Below are 17051 nucleotides of genomic sequence, written 5' to 3'. Positions count from 1 at the left end.
ATCCAATCCTATAGTGAAACTGGAGAATAAAATTTAGGATCAGACAGCAGAATTTGTATCTGAAGGATGTTATGTTTCTAGATCCTGAACAACTCAGAATGAGAACCCTGATCTACAAATTAGTAGAGCCACAGGACAGCCACGTTCAGATAGGTTAATAGGTTTGATTTCTGAAAGGATGCCAGCAACAAGGCTGCTTTGAATGAATATCCTGTATGAACCAGAGTGCAACTGATGGGAAAAGCATCCAATCTCTACTGCAGATGATGGAATAAACCATAGCCCTGACTTTTGCTCCAAGAATGGTTTCCGCTGTTAAATGTTGAAGACTTATATGCAGTATGAACTTGTCCAACTTCTAACTACCAGTTCTTACTGTACTATTGCCCAAAGAAGCTTCTGTTTCTGAATTTCTATTCCTTATATAGCATACTTGAAAACCAAACTTTTCTTGACTTGTTGTTTGGTAAACTAAGGAGATGGACTGCACTGTAAGGCATGTTTGCCAATCCTTCAGTCATTCTTGTGGCTCCTCTCTGAAAGACAGCCAGGTTTTCAACATCCTTCTTTAATTGTGGGTACCACAGCTGGATGGAATGTTCCCAAAGCAGTTGCACCAATGCCAAACACAGCAGTAAAGTGATCCCTGGGTATATAGACAGGGAATATCAAGTAGGCGTTAGAAAGGATCCAAGGATTGATTTAGACCCTTTGGCCACAGCACTAGAGTGAGAGATGACACTCAGCCAATTATGCATTCAAACCTTCAATCCTTTTCCAGATTCCTGTTTCTCAGCTCAGTCTATTCCATCTGGTACACAGATCTCAGATTTTTAATTTCCTTTACCTGCAACATCCTGAAGAGAAAAATTGTTTGCTATTTCCATTCTATCAAGAGATCCAATGAATGAACTAGAACAGATCCAATATGCTGAACTAGTCTTTCTGTCATCTGCTGACATCAGCAGTGTGGAGTTCACCCCTTCTCATAGTCACTGTCACACCATTAAGCAATTCAATGTAACAAATGGATGCCACTAGTAACTTAGCTATTTGATGTGTTTACACTTTAAATCTATTTACAAATGCCACTTTGAAATCTGTAGCTGAAACAGTTGGAATCCATCTGCTATTTTTTATTTGGTACTGTATCATTTAAGTTTATGAAAGAATATATACGGGAGCAGGTTAAAGACTTATAGGAACTTCTTACATCAATATTAGTATAATAATCAGGCAGATAGATCTTTTTTTTTAAATCTCACTGATGTTGACCAAAGTTAGTTTCCAAAAATCAATACTAGATGCCTCTTCATGTGATACATTTCTTTAGTATGTCATTCCATATGTATTCCTTGTATATCCTTGAATTTCCTTGAATTTATATTAATGTTAATTATTAATGATCATAGCAATCTATTTAGATCTATTGATCTAAATTTAGATTTATTTAGCCTCTAGAACTTCCACTGTGTTTCTTATTAGAGACACAAATAAAGATCTAGGGAGCTCTTCAGCTTTGTACTTCTAGGATTTGGAGTTAGAAAACCTCAGTGATTTGCATATGTAACTTTAGAACCTGATTGTTAACATACCCCCAAGTTCCAATGAAGTGAAAATTAGTCCACTATCCAGAGAAAACATTAATCTTCTGTTTATTCACAAGATACAAAGAAGACTCTTTTTGTGCCACTATTGTCAGTTCTATCACAACCAGTCAACCAATTGAACTCCTATGGGTTATCTAGTTTAAACTCTACTATTTTCTTTGTTTATCTGATTTTCCAAGTGACAATGTTCTAATCAGACCTTCTGTGGGGCACCAGCATCGAACTCTAATTGGACATTTGTGGACAAAGGAGCAGAAGCAGTTTTCATGCTTATGAAAACAAGGATCCAAGCATCCTGAAAAGATCTGGTGCATAGTGCTTTTTTTCAGGCCACAATTCTACTGTGAGTATTCCCATATTTCCTTACTCTCTAAAAAGCTGTAGGTTACCTTCTGCCTCGCTGACGGCAGACCTGCTCTGCACTGCTTTGAGTGCTGCCCCCGGAAAACATGGACTTCAGGTCACCAGGAGCCAGCTGCTGAGGGAGATGCTGTTCCAGAATTGTCAAGTTTGTGATTCTACCGAAGGTCATTTTCTCCCCATCAGCAGGCGAGCACGGCCCGGCTGGCTGCTGCATTAGAATAAGCAGATGCTATCAGCACCAGCAACAAATTATCTTCTGAGGCTTTGTGATTTCAGGAGAATAGCAGGTTGTGGCAAGTCAATTCACACTGAGAAAGGAGAGGGAGTGAAAAGGAGGTTATATCAGCATTAGCAGGCAATCCAGTACAAGGGAAAAGGAACAGTAAATTGAAGCTGGACAACTAGTGTGAAAGAAGCCATTACCTGTGCACCCATATTGCTCCCAGTGAGGCACATAGAAAACCAGACGTGGGCATAGGGTGATTTCACACCTGAAAAGTATTCATGTATTATGGTCAAGTGGTAAAAACCCAGAGAAAGCATGCGCGTATGCACGTAAATGTTTTGGGAGATGTAACTGTTCGCATGAAACAGTTCCTTGCACCAGGACTTGGGGCTGTGCTGCAGCAGGAGGGGCCAACCCACTGTTTGTTTGCTGTTTCCAGGAGAGCACAGTTCTATGGCTGAGATCCCAGTCCCAGAACCAGAGTGGTGGCATAACTGCTTCTCTGCAATAGTGGGAGAGCACACCTCCTTATATATTTTCAGATGTGCAAATATTTTACCCTATAGTATTATGCATAAGTACCTGCACATAAACCAGCAGAACTTGCTGAAAGACATGGAAGAACTTTATAACAAAACAAGGAATAGAGCTCCATATTCCTAAAACCCAACTTGGGGTTCTAGTGAACAAGACTTGCTCTACCTCTGTGACCCAGGCTGGCCTCTGCTCCTTTCAGACCCAGAGCACACCCTTATTTGTGCACAGAACTTCAAGATAAGCCTTGAAGACTATGTAATATATTCAGGAAGGTACCCATTAAAGGCAAGTCCTACACCTCTGCTTTTAGCCATTGTATCTCTACATCCATTTCACACTGGCATGCAGAATCTGCAGTGCTTTTTTCCTAACATTTCCTTCAGTGTTTTAAGAACAATCCATATTTCTGATTGGGACTGGGGAGCAATGAAGCCTTCTGCTGCAATACTATTTGCAGAAGATAACGGACACCAATTTCAAAACCAGTCTGGCTTTATTACCACAGTGAAATACACTATTTCAGCATTCTTCTGTCAGAATGGAAAGACAAAGCTTCCATACATCTCCATGCAGGTGACTCTTCCTACCTCTGGACTCAACACATCCTGTGATCTACCTCCCTTCCCCTATGGGCTCGCAAAAATATTTATCCCAGCACCCTAGGGCATTAGCCATGTCGTTTTCTACTGCCAAGCAAATATCTGCAGATATGGATGAGTTTTGATGTTTCACTCATATCAATCCAGAGATTCCAACACAATCTGGCATTAGTTTTCATTTGCCCAGCCCAAAAAAGAAACTAACCTTACCAGTCCTGAAAGACTTCTGTAGAAATGTGAGTGGGTAAGCCACTCGTACAACTCAAAGTTATAGAAGTTCTTTTAATTTTTCTATAAGATCACATTTATATTTTTAGACTAGAGGAATACACAAGATTTAATCATCATTGACCTTTGAGGGCTACATTAGAGCTAGAGGCAAAAAAACTAAAAAACCCACCCACTTGCATAGCATCAAGTGTTCAATTCATCTTCTTTTTTTCTGACATGACTTTTGATCATTGTCATATGACTGTGAGGTTTAAAATGAAGCTGTCTCAGTTAGTCTTTCTAAACACAAGAATTTTTAGACATCAGGCAGTTCAGCAACTCAGATACAAAACAGGACATCAGCCTTTAGGTACCTTTGTGTTTCCACTTGCTGTCAAGATCCATCAGTTCCCTTACCTGCAGAGTGCAATGAAACTTCTACTGCAATTCTTCCCCTAATGTTCACTAAAGGCCTCGTAGGGGTCACAGACCACAGGTTTCACTGGAGCAGAACCAATCCTTCCTTCAAATGATTTGAGGGATTTCTCATGCCTTCTCCTTTCCCTATGAAAAAACCAATTCAGAAAAAAAAATATATTCAATAACACCACTGTAAGAGTTCTCAACAATTTCAAGCCTTTCAAATTCTAGGGTACTTATGAACGTACAGTTGAAAGCAACCAGCACAAATTTAGATTATTCTTTGAAGAGTCTGTTTGATGTCTCTTTTTCAAACTGCTAGGTGAACCATAATACAAACAAAATCAGGCTGCTGAATCTCTGATTTAAGAGCATTCACCATTAGAAATTAAAGAATCCAGTCTCCTGACTCATTCACATGCCTTTGGACTGCTATCAAACCTGGGGTGGGTGCAGCATCTCATCTTTCTAGCATAATGTTTACAACATTACGCTCTTCCTCTCTCAAACACTGCTGAGGTTCCTTGATTTTTCAATTCAGTTCAAAACAGGAGCAGTACTTTTTCTTTCTCTTTTCTAATATCTGTTTATATTTTAGGGAAATCCAGGTGAAATGGCCCATGATTAGCTTTTCAGAGGCAGATATATAGATTATACTATAGGCAAATCACTACATTGCTCAACATTTTAAATCATGCTGAAAAAAAATCTCAGCAGAGGAAGAAGTCCAAATATTCTTGCCAGAAAATTGGGCTAGCACATTTAAAGCACAAAAGTTTCCATAGCCAAGACATTCACATCTGGATGCTTTTAACTTTGTCAGCATGGCCAGACACCCACTTGTATCTGAGTGTTGTGCAATTCCAGGATGAAACTCAAACTCCTACCACGAATCCAGAAGAAGCAGCCTAACACTGCCATCACACCCTTTCTTGTAAATCTTTGGTCCTAGAGAACTTCTTCCAGCTCTAGGGTTTGGAATAACTTGTTTTCAGACCAAAGCTGTCTTCTCCAAACCAAGTCCTGTATCCTGGCTGAGTTAGCTGGAGTTAAATCAGCATAAAACTAAAATAGCACAATGGAAAGTCAGGCTTACTGTTAAATCATGCTTCTATTTTTATCTGGCAAAGCACTTAAGCATGTGATTGAGATCCACAGAACTTAAGCATATGCTTAAAGTTAGTCCTCTGTTTACATGCATTGTTAACTCAGGGCTTATAAATCAATTGATTTTGTGAATCTGGCTGAAATACTGTGATTTTTAAAAGGAAACACAATGCTGATCTCCAAATATGAGAACGGATCCATAGGCTGAGAATGCAGAAACTTGCACATCAAGCAGGGAAAACTGAGTACTAGCAGTTGGGCCAAAAGCTCACACAAACCTAGAGAAATGAAAAGGAATATTTCCAAGTGAACTGCTGGATGCCACAAAGCAGGAAACAAATTTTGGAGTTAAGTAAGTTCAACCTTAGTAGAAAAGTGACAGAAACATGGTGGCACAGGTAAAGCCAAGTTTTATCTAGCCCAGCAGTTGACCTGCAACACTGCAAAAGCAGATACTTAACAGACACGTGACACAGTCCACGCACAGAATGGTCACAGTCTTCCAGTTTCCAGCCATAGCAATTTAGGGACTTGAAGCAACTTCCAAGCCCACACAGGCCATTGTGTTTAGTAGCCTCTGATGAATGGATTCTACAAGATTTTGGCTGATCCTATCTTATATTATTTCATTTTGCTGTTTCCAGTATCCATCATCATTTCCACAATAAAATATTAAAAAGTACTCCTTTGATTCAATGCTACTATGCACTCAGTTTCTTTAGCTCCCTTAGCTCTTGTGTTACAGGAAGGAGGAAATGATCAGTTCCCATTCACCTCTTCCATATCACTCATGATTTTATGAGCCTCTGTCAAATGCTTCCTCATTTTCTAGACTGAAAAGCAATGCTTTGTTTAGACTTCTCTGTAAAAAAAGTGATATTTTACACTTCTAGCTACTCTTATTGTTCTTTGCAATGCCTTTTCTACTTCTAACACATCTTTTTTGAAATTGAGTGAACAGTCCTGCATGCAGGAACACTACAGGAAGATCATTATCTCTATCTCTCTCCTATACATACTGCAGTGGCATAAGCCTTTTGTTTTGTTGTCAATTATTCCAAAAAACTCCAAAAATTTGTCTTTGTAATTTATAGGACTTCTAGTACTTGTCTGATATTTCTGGAAAATGAGCAACGATGACTATTAAGCATTTTCCTGAACAGAAAAAAACACAGAAAACAGCTACCTAGAGGCATGAATGGTCAAGATTATTTTCCCTTGTAAGATTTATGTGTATTGACACTGTACTGCCCAGTTTCTCAAGACACTTCTGCAAAGGACCACAAAGCTTTATTTATCACTGTGACAGTGATTTTTTGGCATGACTGAATTCACTGCCCTCCCTACTAATTCTTTTTTCCAGGAAGGGCTGTTGAAGAACACAGTTGCCCTGCCTCAGAAACTCTACAAGGACTGCCCTCCCGCTCCTGCCCCCAAGGGATCACTATAAGAAACATAAAAATTTTCTAGTGTGAAAATTGGCTACTTACAGCTATCTTTTTTTTCATACCTTGGTGAGACCCTTTCAAAATTCATTCAAAACCCATTCAAAACCCCAAGCACACTGTATTAAGTGTCACATGCTTTTCCAGATGCTTATTCATTCCTTTGAAGATCTCCAGGCTTTGCAATGCACGCCTTTAATTTACAGAGGTCGTGTTAACACACCCGCAGTATATCATATTTTCGTGTGCTGCCACTAAATCTGTTGTAACTTCCTTTTAATTTTTCCTGGTAGAGAAGCCAGACTTCAGTCGCCTGCAGTTTTTTTAATCCCTCCTGGAACTCTTCTTGAGATTAGTGTCAAATTAGTTACCTCCTCTGGGATCAGGGCTGACTGAACCCAAAAGTTTCATACCAGAGTAATTTAGAACATTTGAGTGACTATCATCCATTCTGGTGATTTGCTATTGTTCATTTCATTCATATCTGTTTTAAAAGCTCTTCTGTTAACAATTCAATTAGAGGCCATTCCTTGGGCTCAAACCTTGGAGGACTTCCCATTTGTTGTCCAGACAGTGCCTCTGCTTGCTGACCTCGACTGCTCCTTTCACACCTTGGTCACTTGCTGAACCCACCATTTGCAAGCAGACTGCCAGCTCCTGTTGTATTTGGAGGAACTTTTGTTATTAGTTTCCATGTCTTTTATGAGTCACTCCTCAAAATATTTTGGTTTATATTGTTACAGGTTTACATTTAACTTGTAAGAAATTATATTCCTCTCTGCTTTCTTTGCTTAGGCATGTTTTCCACTTTTTAAAGGACACCTTTTTATTTCTAATAGACCCCCTTCCTCCACTCTTTAACACTAGTAACTTCTTCAGGGGGTTAGGTGAATTTTGGGAACCGATGAGATATGTTTTCTCCACTTTGCAGGCATGGTACTTACATTCTTAATTATTGCTCATTAATGCTTTTAAAATAAATTAAATTTCTTAAATATTAAAATGCTTTTGAAAGAAAAATACTGTCATGATCTTTGGGTTTTTCCTAATGGTATTATTACTAGTGAAGTATTGAAATCGACAATGCAGTGGTCACTACTGCCAAGCAATTCTTCAGTGCAACAGCTACAGTTTAAATGGCACTTAGTCAAAAGTGTCTTTTCCCTTTTATTGGTCTGTTTAAAAGTGTAAATTAAAATTTGCTCTTCATATCCTAAGTAGGATAAATCTTCTCCAGTCTATTTTCTTGCATACTCTCTTTCCATTGCCTCTGATCTTTCTTAAGGATTTCATGGATATTTTCACTGCCATGGTCAGATGTTTGAAAGGGTACGTTTGTGATAATGTTTTTCTTGATTTGGCATAGCAATGTTCAACCCATAGAGAGTGGGTGGTAAACGATGATACAGATAACTGATTTATCTTATTGGACTCTGATTTCCAACCGACTGTGAGTCACTCCTCCAACGGCAAAATCTATTCTTGTTATTTCCACATAATAATTATCCTGGTAGCACAGCATTGTACTCATTAGCTTCATTCAGTAGGATTTCTGTGAGGCCAGTACATTGAAATTCACCCATCCTCACTTTATATACATTTAATATTTATAGAAAAGCACAGATACTTTTGGTCTCGGTTTAGCTGCCCATCTGCATGTGCCTGGTTTAACTGTGGGTTTGCTTAGACTGTTGCATTATCTGAACATTATTGATGGCTGTTCTATCCTGCCATGAAGGCACAGAGGGAAACCTGTCACCAGGATGAGTGTATTCTTCTCCAGGACCTCATCTCAAATAATTTTAAAGACTCTCCCATACTTGTTTTCGTTCCCAGTGCCATCAGCCTGGCTGCCCCTGTTTCGGAAGAGACCATCCCTCCCATCCATTCCTGAGCATCTCTCCTGTCTTCTTCCCACATCACTTCCTTAGACACACATTGTGTCTCTCGTCTGGGGCAAGTATTTCTTGAATGCTGTAATGGAGTTCCTGTTTTTTACCATCCCTCCTATCAAAATGTTATGTTTTGCCTCCCGGACCTCTCCCTTGTATTTCCTTGGTGCTCACAACAATGACCAGCTATGACACACGAGGAAGGTCAGCAGCTCCTCTCCAGTATCCTCTCAGAGGCTGCTCAGACACCACAAGATACAAAGCCCCCAGAGCATAAGCAAATCACTACATGCTCCCTCCTGGCCTTGTATTCCCAGTTATTAGTCCCATGCAGCTCCACAGCCTGGCTCTTCCTACGCAGTGGGACTGTGGTTCTTCCAGCATGTGTCTTGCTTAAGCGGATACACAAAGTTGCCTTCTGGCAAGAGAGAGGGGTCACATGGACAGTATCTTCTGCACACATTTACTCATTCAGTATGAAACACAATTTTATGATTTGTCTTATTGTCTTCTAATTCAAGCACCAACAACAAGACAAGCCAATTCTCCCAACCAAATCTCTTCTAAAAGTCCACTGTGCATTCATCACCCAGAAAACAGAAAGCTTCTTTTATTGCACACCTAAAACCAGCAAAAAAACAGGTGAACATGTGTTTTCCAGAGAGAAACTTTGGTGCTTATACTTCCTATCACCACAGCCCTCACTTTCCTGTGTGTAGGGAAGTTTTCATCTGTTTAGAAGCCAGCCTTCTGGGGAACACAATTGTGGTTTTCGCATTTTTATTTTTATTATTTTCTAAAGACTGACCCTGTGTTTAATTTGCAGAGAGCACATGGTACAGAACAGATCAAGGGGTTTGGCACAGAGACAGAAGGTACCTTCAACCCTCAGTCAATTAAACACGAAATGTAAAACCTGGCAAGTCTTGCATTTAATCCTCTTTGCACCCCTTAACACCCTGCCAAAGATCAGAAATACTTCTCTTCTTAAAAAGAATAAAAGATTTCAGAACACATCATCAACTCCTCCCTTCAGTCCTCAATACTGACAGTGTTATCTCTACACACAAAGCTTCTCCCCCTTTCTCCAGCTTGGCAACAAAACCCAAGCTCAATGAATATTTTATATGTGTGTGGTTAATGGAGCATTCTGGCTCCAGTCCATTAGGAACCTTACACAACGGTGTATTAACTGCTTCTCAATGTAACATTTTGAGTCTGTCCAAAAGGGATGTGTGTTTGCCAGTTGAGCCAACACACTATTATTGTCCTGTCAGCCTAGTTCCTGTCTTCGGTTGAAGAGCAGGGTCCCCTGCCACAGCAATTTGCCACCATTGTGCTCCCAGCAGCAACCCAAGAAGATTAGCCCAGATCTAAAGTCTATTTTCCTCTCTATATTTTGAGGTCCGTATCTCATGCAGGATGGGGAATGCCTGCAGTCTTTGCCCTCAAAGATGTACACAGGGATAAGCAATGACATCACATTATTAACATAAGGGCAAATATAAAGCAGTTGAGCTCTTTAGTTTTGATGGAAACCAGGCCCCCATATTCTTTCATCAGCTCTGAAATTGGTAGCCTTAAAATCCACCTGATTGATTGAAAAATTGATAGCAGAATGACAACATTTGACAAAGTATTTATGACCTTCTCACTTTAAAAACCTCCTCTGTTCCTCTGGGCCATCACAGGCAGAACACCATCTCCATCAAAATCAGCACAGACATCTCAGCAGTTAGATGGGCACAGGTCACTCCCCTTAAAACAAGGGACAGTATAATAGTATAATTCTATCCTGCACATAAACAATACCCCTGGTAAATGGTCAAAATAAGACAGCTGCTGGATTTCTCAGATGAAGATCCCTGTGAGAGTTAGGGGTCCAGATCTGAAGGCTCATCTATGCCTCCCTGACAGTTTGTGGAGTGCACAGGAGCTTCCAAAGTATGAATCATCCCAAACTAAGGCAAATGTCTAGGATGGGTAAGGTGAATGGCATGGGCTGTTTATCACTCCTCACTGAGCAAAGAGAGAGTCTAGATGACAATCTTAAACTTTATGTCTAAGCTTTAGATAACCAAAATCAGGTGAGATGATTCCCAGCCCCAAGGTTTGCAGACTCATTACCAGGCAAGCCGCAGACCCTGACAGACTTGGGGCAGAAAATAACAAGATAAAGAAAAGTGCTGATGTGGAAGGACTGATCTCATTCCTTCCCTGCCTGAAAGCAGAAAGAGCTGATGTTTCCGAGGGCAAAGCCCATCCTTTGCTCTCATATCATTGTTGAAATACAGTGGAAGAAAGAGAACACTGTTGCTGGATTTCACAGGACTCTGTAGTGCTTTCTACAACACCTACATGAGGTAGTTACCACCCACGAGGGTCTTGGGAATTACAGGTCAGTAAACAAGGCCTAGAGGAGCCAGAGAGAGACTGCTGGCCAAAAAATAGATGAGGTGAAGGCTTTTGATAGGTAGGGATCACCTCTAGACAAATAGTTCCTCCTTACCCTGTGCCTGCACACCCACGACTTACCCAAAAGAGGCAGCAATGGAAAGGTCTGGAGCTGAAGGATGTGAGAAGGGGTTTCAAAGACACATAATGAAGGGAAGATCAATGCAAATTTTGAAGTCATTTCTTATTGCAAAGATTTGGAAGAAAAAGCAATAGTTTCCCCAAGGGCACTGACAAGATCACTGTGTCTCATATCACACTTAAGAAAGGACAGGCACTGCACAAATGTAATCAAAAACCATAAATCTGACTGACCAGAAGCTCAGTTGCTCTGAACACAGCTCTGAAGTCAGGTTGTTTCTCTCTCCCGAGGCACAGGCAGCAAATCAGTCATTCTACCAGTAGATAATTCAGTTTCCAGCCCTCCCTCATCTCCCTCCCAGATCCCTCAGCATTCCCCCCCACACCCCTTAGCGCTATCATCAATGGAAAGTTTTGAGAATTAGCTGAAAACAGCCAAAGCGCCTAATTGACTGAAGAAGGGAAATGGCAACTTCCATCATCTCAAAAAGCTGCACCTCTCTCCTACTCATCTCAAAGCTGAATAAAGGAATTAAAAACACAGCCTGAGGCAGCCAGCAGAGATTTACAAGAAGTAGACATCAGTTCTAACTCTAAAGGCTGGGCGTGTGTGTGAGCCAAGAGGAGCAAACAGAGAAAAAGAGCAGAAACATACAGTCTTTGGATTTAAAGAGGAGGAAGGAGAAAGAAAAAAAAATGAAAAAAAAAATCAACAAACTCTAAACCCTTCCTAAATAAAACAAAGATCATCCTGGCAACATGAAATGCTACCCTACCTTGTTTATTTATCGACACAAAGAAAGAAGCAAGTTGGCACCTCAGAGGGTATTAAATGCTGGTTTTTTGCTGACTGAATGACCTCAGCTGAAATATTTTCCATGACAAGAACCCAGAAGATGCTGGCACAGTGTCAGACAATAAGATTTTCAGAGTGTATTTACATTCTATCCATGGCCCCAGGCTGTTCCAAACCCATAGGCAGGTGTTGCCTTTATCTGTTCTTTGCTCACCTGGCTCCCTAGCAAAATGTTCTGAGACCTGTGGCTCAGCTGCCTTAACTGTTTGCTGCCTGGTGCTTAGAAAGCTTCAGAGACATCTGGAATCCTGGCAAATAGAGATGGAGACTCCATTTGCCCCTCAAAGCTGATCAGTGAGTGGTGTGTAAGGAGTTTTTGCCAACAAGCAGAAGGAAAACAGTGGTGATACAATGGTAGAAGACAGCTAAAACCCAGACAAATTCATGCTGAGAAAAAAGATACTTTTTAAAAGAGGATGGGAAAAGGTGGTTCTTTCAAGGATGCACTGCATTTTCCATCACTTGGTATCTTAAAGCTAGGTCTGAATAGCTCTCTGAGAAGCAACACTCAAGATCCTGCAGAAGACCAGAGGAGAGGGTCACGATTACAGCTCCTAGCCTTGAAAGCTGTGCAGGACAATATTCCATTGTCAAGCACAGGATGCTCACCAACCCACATCCCTACAGCAGTGGATAAAAGGGAGGAATCCAGGCTAAGCCACAAAGAACCACAGGATTCTGCCTTTCATCTCCATGGCACAAATTCACTACATCACAGGTTTCCAGCTTCCAGCTACATGTTCTCCCATAGACTAGCTCCTGACCTGGTCTTCAGAAAAACGATCTGTTCCATCCCCGCGGTGGAAATGGCCTCCTCTTTGCTCACTTTAATTTGGCTTCTAGTGCACAACTCCTCTTTCTTGAGTAATAAGCCTCCAGGAGATGCTGCGAGAGGATACGCCCTTCATGCCACCCAACCAGGAAGAATGATAATTGCACTTTTAACAGCACTGTGTACAAGGCAGCCACCAAAGCAGAGGAAGCAAGAATTAAAGCAGGATAAAAAGGAGGGGCTTTACCATCTACCTAATAAGGTATTATTCATGCTTTTGGAAAGCTTCCTTTCAGAGAGATAAAAACAGACATAATAGGCAGCCATAAGCAACTGCCTCTAGAAAAGGAAAGGCCTGCCTGCCATCTCACAGCAATATTGTCATGCTGGACTCACCTTTTACCTTCCCAACCTTCAGGTCCTCCTCCCTTTCCTATCTTCTTGCTGTGTGTCCTTATTTAACCTGTTTTGTATCCAAGTCAGCTCCCCCTTACCCATGTGTATGGCTCAGGTCTAGCCCACTCACACTCACACACCTTCACTCCAGTTCCCTCCAGTCCCACCACCTTCACCCAACCAAGGAAAATTTCTTTTTTCCTTTCTTCTTCCCTTTCTCTCACTCCTGTCTTCCCTGCAAAGTTCTTCAACTCAAATTCACTCCAGGCCTACTGTGTGCAAAGCATTTCCCCTTTCACATCCTTTACCCAGCCCACACCCATCAGCTCACTCATGCCACCTCACATCAGATAAGATGCAGTCATCTGCTAACTGTGCTTGTAACTCTATTTACATATTTGTCTGGCCTCACTTTTCACCCAGGAAACAAAAATGTGACCTTACCCTCCAACAAATTTATCATAATAAACTTCCACTCATGAGCCCAAAACAATGCTGAGTTTTAAACATCTTCACAAAGTAAATTAACCACTGCTCACTTGCATAATGTGTCACTGTCCTTTTCAATCCCGTCCAACTGGTTATCATAATGTGTAAGTACCTTGCAGCCTTTGCCATCTCTGAAGCTGTTCTGTGCATGCTGTGCAGGATTTGCCATGCTGGGAAGTGCACCTCCAGGAAGCCCTTCCTGCCAGGCAGAAAAAAAAACAAACAAAAATACACCCAGATTATACTTCGTAAGGATTTTAGGTTCACAGCAAATGGAATCCTAGTGGAAATTTCCAAGGATTCCAATAAAGTTATACAATTCGGTCCCATCACATTTGGCATCCAACAAGCTAAGGACCTGTGAAAGCTCTGTAGGCATCTTCAGGTACTGAAATGCCTTTGGAAACAAGGCATGGAAACTGCAAAAGAGGCATTAAATGATTAATCAGGTGTATGGGCAGCTCTTTGGTCCCAATCCCTGGATAAGATCAGATGAACACATACACTAAGACCCCCACATATGTAGATGTGCAGAGAAGAACTTTTCAAAGCTGTCCCTTCCCTGGCTCTGGACTCCCAGTCATCATTACAGATTGGTTTAAAAAAAAAACCACGAAAAGATCCCACAAAAATCCCCCCCCAACAACCAATCAATCTGTAGTCCTCCTGGGATTAAATAAATAAGCTATGAAGAGCTCTCAGCTGTAACAGTGAGGATAGAAATGGAGGAAAACACAAGACTAACCAGGTACTGCACATGGTATCTGCCATCTTCCGTTCCCAGCAGGAGCTCTGAGTAATGCCTGCATTCAGTGTTGCTGCCACTGTCCAACCCAAGGACATCTTTTATACAATGCCTCACTGATAATCCTGTAAGGATTTTCAGCTCTGTCTTGTACAGCATTTTAATTGCTCACACTGTTTCAGGAGCTCAATCATTTACAGAAGGTATTTTCATCCCACTAATTGTAGGTTTCCCAGAGGACTCAGTACTGTATTTCATGTCCTCAGTGCTATTAAATGCTCTAGGAAAGCATCCAGACTTCCAGAAGTCATTTTTTTTTGTGTGTGTATACAGTTTTGGAGAGGAAGAGGGTAAATCGGGGAAAGGAAAATTTTTAGGCATTAAACATTTTCATGAAAAAAGAGTCAAAAAGACAATATTTTAGATAATGTTACAATAGCCTCATCAAAGTTAGGTCTGGAAACTACAATTTCTAATACTAATAGCACGCAGGCATACCCCTGCACTGGGAGAAGTAATTTCTTTAGTTAGTAGGTAAAGGTTATATCTATATCTCTGGTGGCATCCACCCTAGGGAATGATTTCCAGCCTCCCAGGACAGGTAGTACGGAACATCTGCCAACACCGCCCAGGGCTACCTTGGCTCTAGAGCAGAGTGACCATGCCCACAATGTGTGGCACTTGGCCTTGTGGCCATAAGACATAATACTTACTTCTGTGTGTGCTTGAGGTCACTATGCCTAAAATAATTTGAGTTGTGTGGCAGCCCAGGAAAGCAATGATTTTACTTCCTGACACTCAGGGCTGTGCTGCATGTCCTGCAGAAAGAGGGGGTGGTGGCAGGGTACAGCCAAAGAGCACTAGGTCTGGGATGGCTTGGAAGGACTGGAAGGGGCAGATGGAAGCCAAATGCCACAGTGCTGTGCTGCCTTCTGGGAGCAGTCCTGCAGGTCTCCTTTTGGTGGGGTCTAGCTGGTTCACCTCAACACCAGACATGGAAATGGGGTTGGAGGCTGAGATGTCTGGCAGTGTAGGTACATTTACTGCAGGTTGTCACCCCTCCTGAGCAGGCAAACCATTAGTCAGAGACCTACAGTCTCCAAATGCGACAACTCAAGCCGTGTATTTTGAAGGAAGGAGAGAATGGAGGTTTCCAAGTGTATCTGTATAGCATATCTGAAAAGTAATAATTGCATGGTACTGCATTCCCTGGAGTGCTGGTAACGTCATACCTTCCCTCAGTGCCAAGGAAATTTAGACACAGCCCAAGGAGAAAACTGCAATTCTAGTGGAAAAAGGGCTGACATCTGCCAAGTCCCTGAAGCTCACCACACTGGGAGGGTATGGAGATAGCAGGTGGGAGATCTACAGCCTAAAGGAGAGCCCCTGTTGCCAGCCCCTTCCTATGGGGTACCAAGTGCTCTAAAGTCAAGACAATGTTCAGCCTTGTTTTCCATGATCCTCTAATGGTGGAAAAGGCTCACAAGTGCTGTCCCACAGATGAAGGTACCTGTACATGAGATGGGCAGTGGCAACCCTTGGTATACATGCTCTTAGTTATGTGAAAGGCAGTTTGGCACCTTGGCTCATAATGGGGGCTGTGAACTGATCAGCAATAAATTATTACATTGCTGTACCTCAACTGTGACCTTGAGTCTTCAGGAAAAATAGTCTTCATAATTGAGATCTTTGGACTGTTGTGGTATGCAGATCCCAGAAGGCAAGTCTGGTTTACTCTGGCTCTTAGCAAATGAGAATCTGCATCACAAACCCCATTATCACAGTTGGCATTAGCCAGCAATCATCTTACCAATTATCTCTGCAAAAATACCCCGTTGAAATGGCCCAGGCAAGCCAGAAGACCCCTTTATCTTAAATAGCGACCTGTGGGTCCTGTCCTGACAGCAATTTTATCCTGAGAGAATTCACTTTCACTACCCACAACCCTGCACCCTGGCACTCTCACCTGGCATATCCGACTGGGGTGGACCAAGGAGTATTCCAAAAGTGGAACTTTTACATCCCCCGCAGGGGTACAAAGCACAGTGCAAACGGCATGACTCAGATGCTGCCTGGAACATGTAATGAGGATATTAAACTAGATCATCATTTTATAGGTTACTTTATTTTTAATTGAAAAAAAAAAAAAAGAAAACACACAAGCCAACCAACCTACATATTTGGCCTTCAGATAAATTTTTTGTTTTACGTGACAGCTTTTTCCTCTACTTAAAAATTTGCATAAATACTGTCAAGACAGGACACGCATGGTAAAGAATATGCAAAAGCCCAAGCTAAGCCCAGCTGCCTGCCTCTCCCACTGTACTCTGCCAGGACAGCAGAGATCAGTGGGGCTAGTACAGAGAGCAATCCCCCCTTCTGCATGTCACAAGGCCAGGGACTTGGTACTGCTGGCACACAGCCTTCCCTTCAGTGAGCCCTTCAGTGACAGATCCCAAACAGAGAGCCTGGTTTCATTTCACTCAGCCCTTTCCCTGCATAGTCACTCTGATGGTGGAGGGGGGAGTTGCTTATTTTCCTGTGGAAACTGAGAACAAGAAGCTTCAATGTGACCTCCCCTGCAAAGAGGGGAGAGCAGGGGCAACACAGCCAGGAAAGGCAAGGATGCTGGAAGGAAGGTGTCAACATGAGGTTGTGTTTACCCACACAAGGGCACCCTGCCTGATTTCACATAGATTTAATTCAGCTCGTGCAAACTCCTGTGCAGATACTTACTTGTGGTTCAGGGAGGTTTATCTCTGCTAACAGGATTAGGAAAGGTTTAAGCTAAACCAAAAGAGAAGAATGCACACAAGTGCACTCACAGCTTTGAAAACAAACAAATACTG

General features: G+C 41.8%; 1 long non-coding RNA gene across 1 annotated transcript; it reads right to left on the bottom strand.

The window, feature by feature from the left end:
- Nucleotides 1-2412: 2412 nt before the first annotated feature.
- LOC116791982 lies at nucleotides 2413-13652 on the bottom strand. The gene is made up of 3 exons (XR_004358928.1): nucleotides 13570-13652; nucleotides 3963-4109; nucleotides 2413-2464 (listed from the first exon to the last, which is right to left on the bottom strand). It is a non-coding gene; the product is annotated as an uncharacterized LOC116791982 (long non-coding RNA).
- Between the last annotated feature and the right edge of the window lie 3399 nt (nucleotides 13653-17051).

This window comes from Chiroxiphia lanceolata, chromosome 10, assembly GCF_009829145.1.
Source record: "Chiroxiphia lanceolata isolate bChiLan1 chromosome 10, bChiLan1.pri, whole genome shotgun sequence".
NCBI lineage: Eukaryota > Metazoa > Chordata > Aves > Passeriformes > Pipridae > Chiroxiphia > Chiroxiphia lanceolata.
Note: the sequence above shows the minus strand (reverse complement) of the source record. Positions and strands in the feature narration are given on the sequence as shown.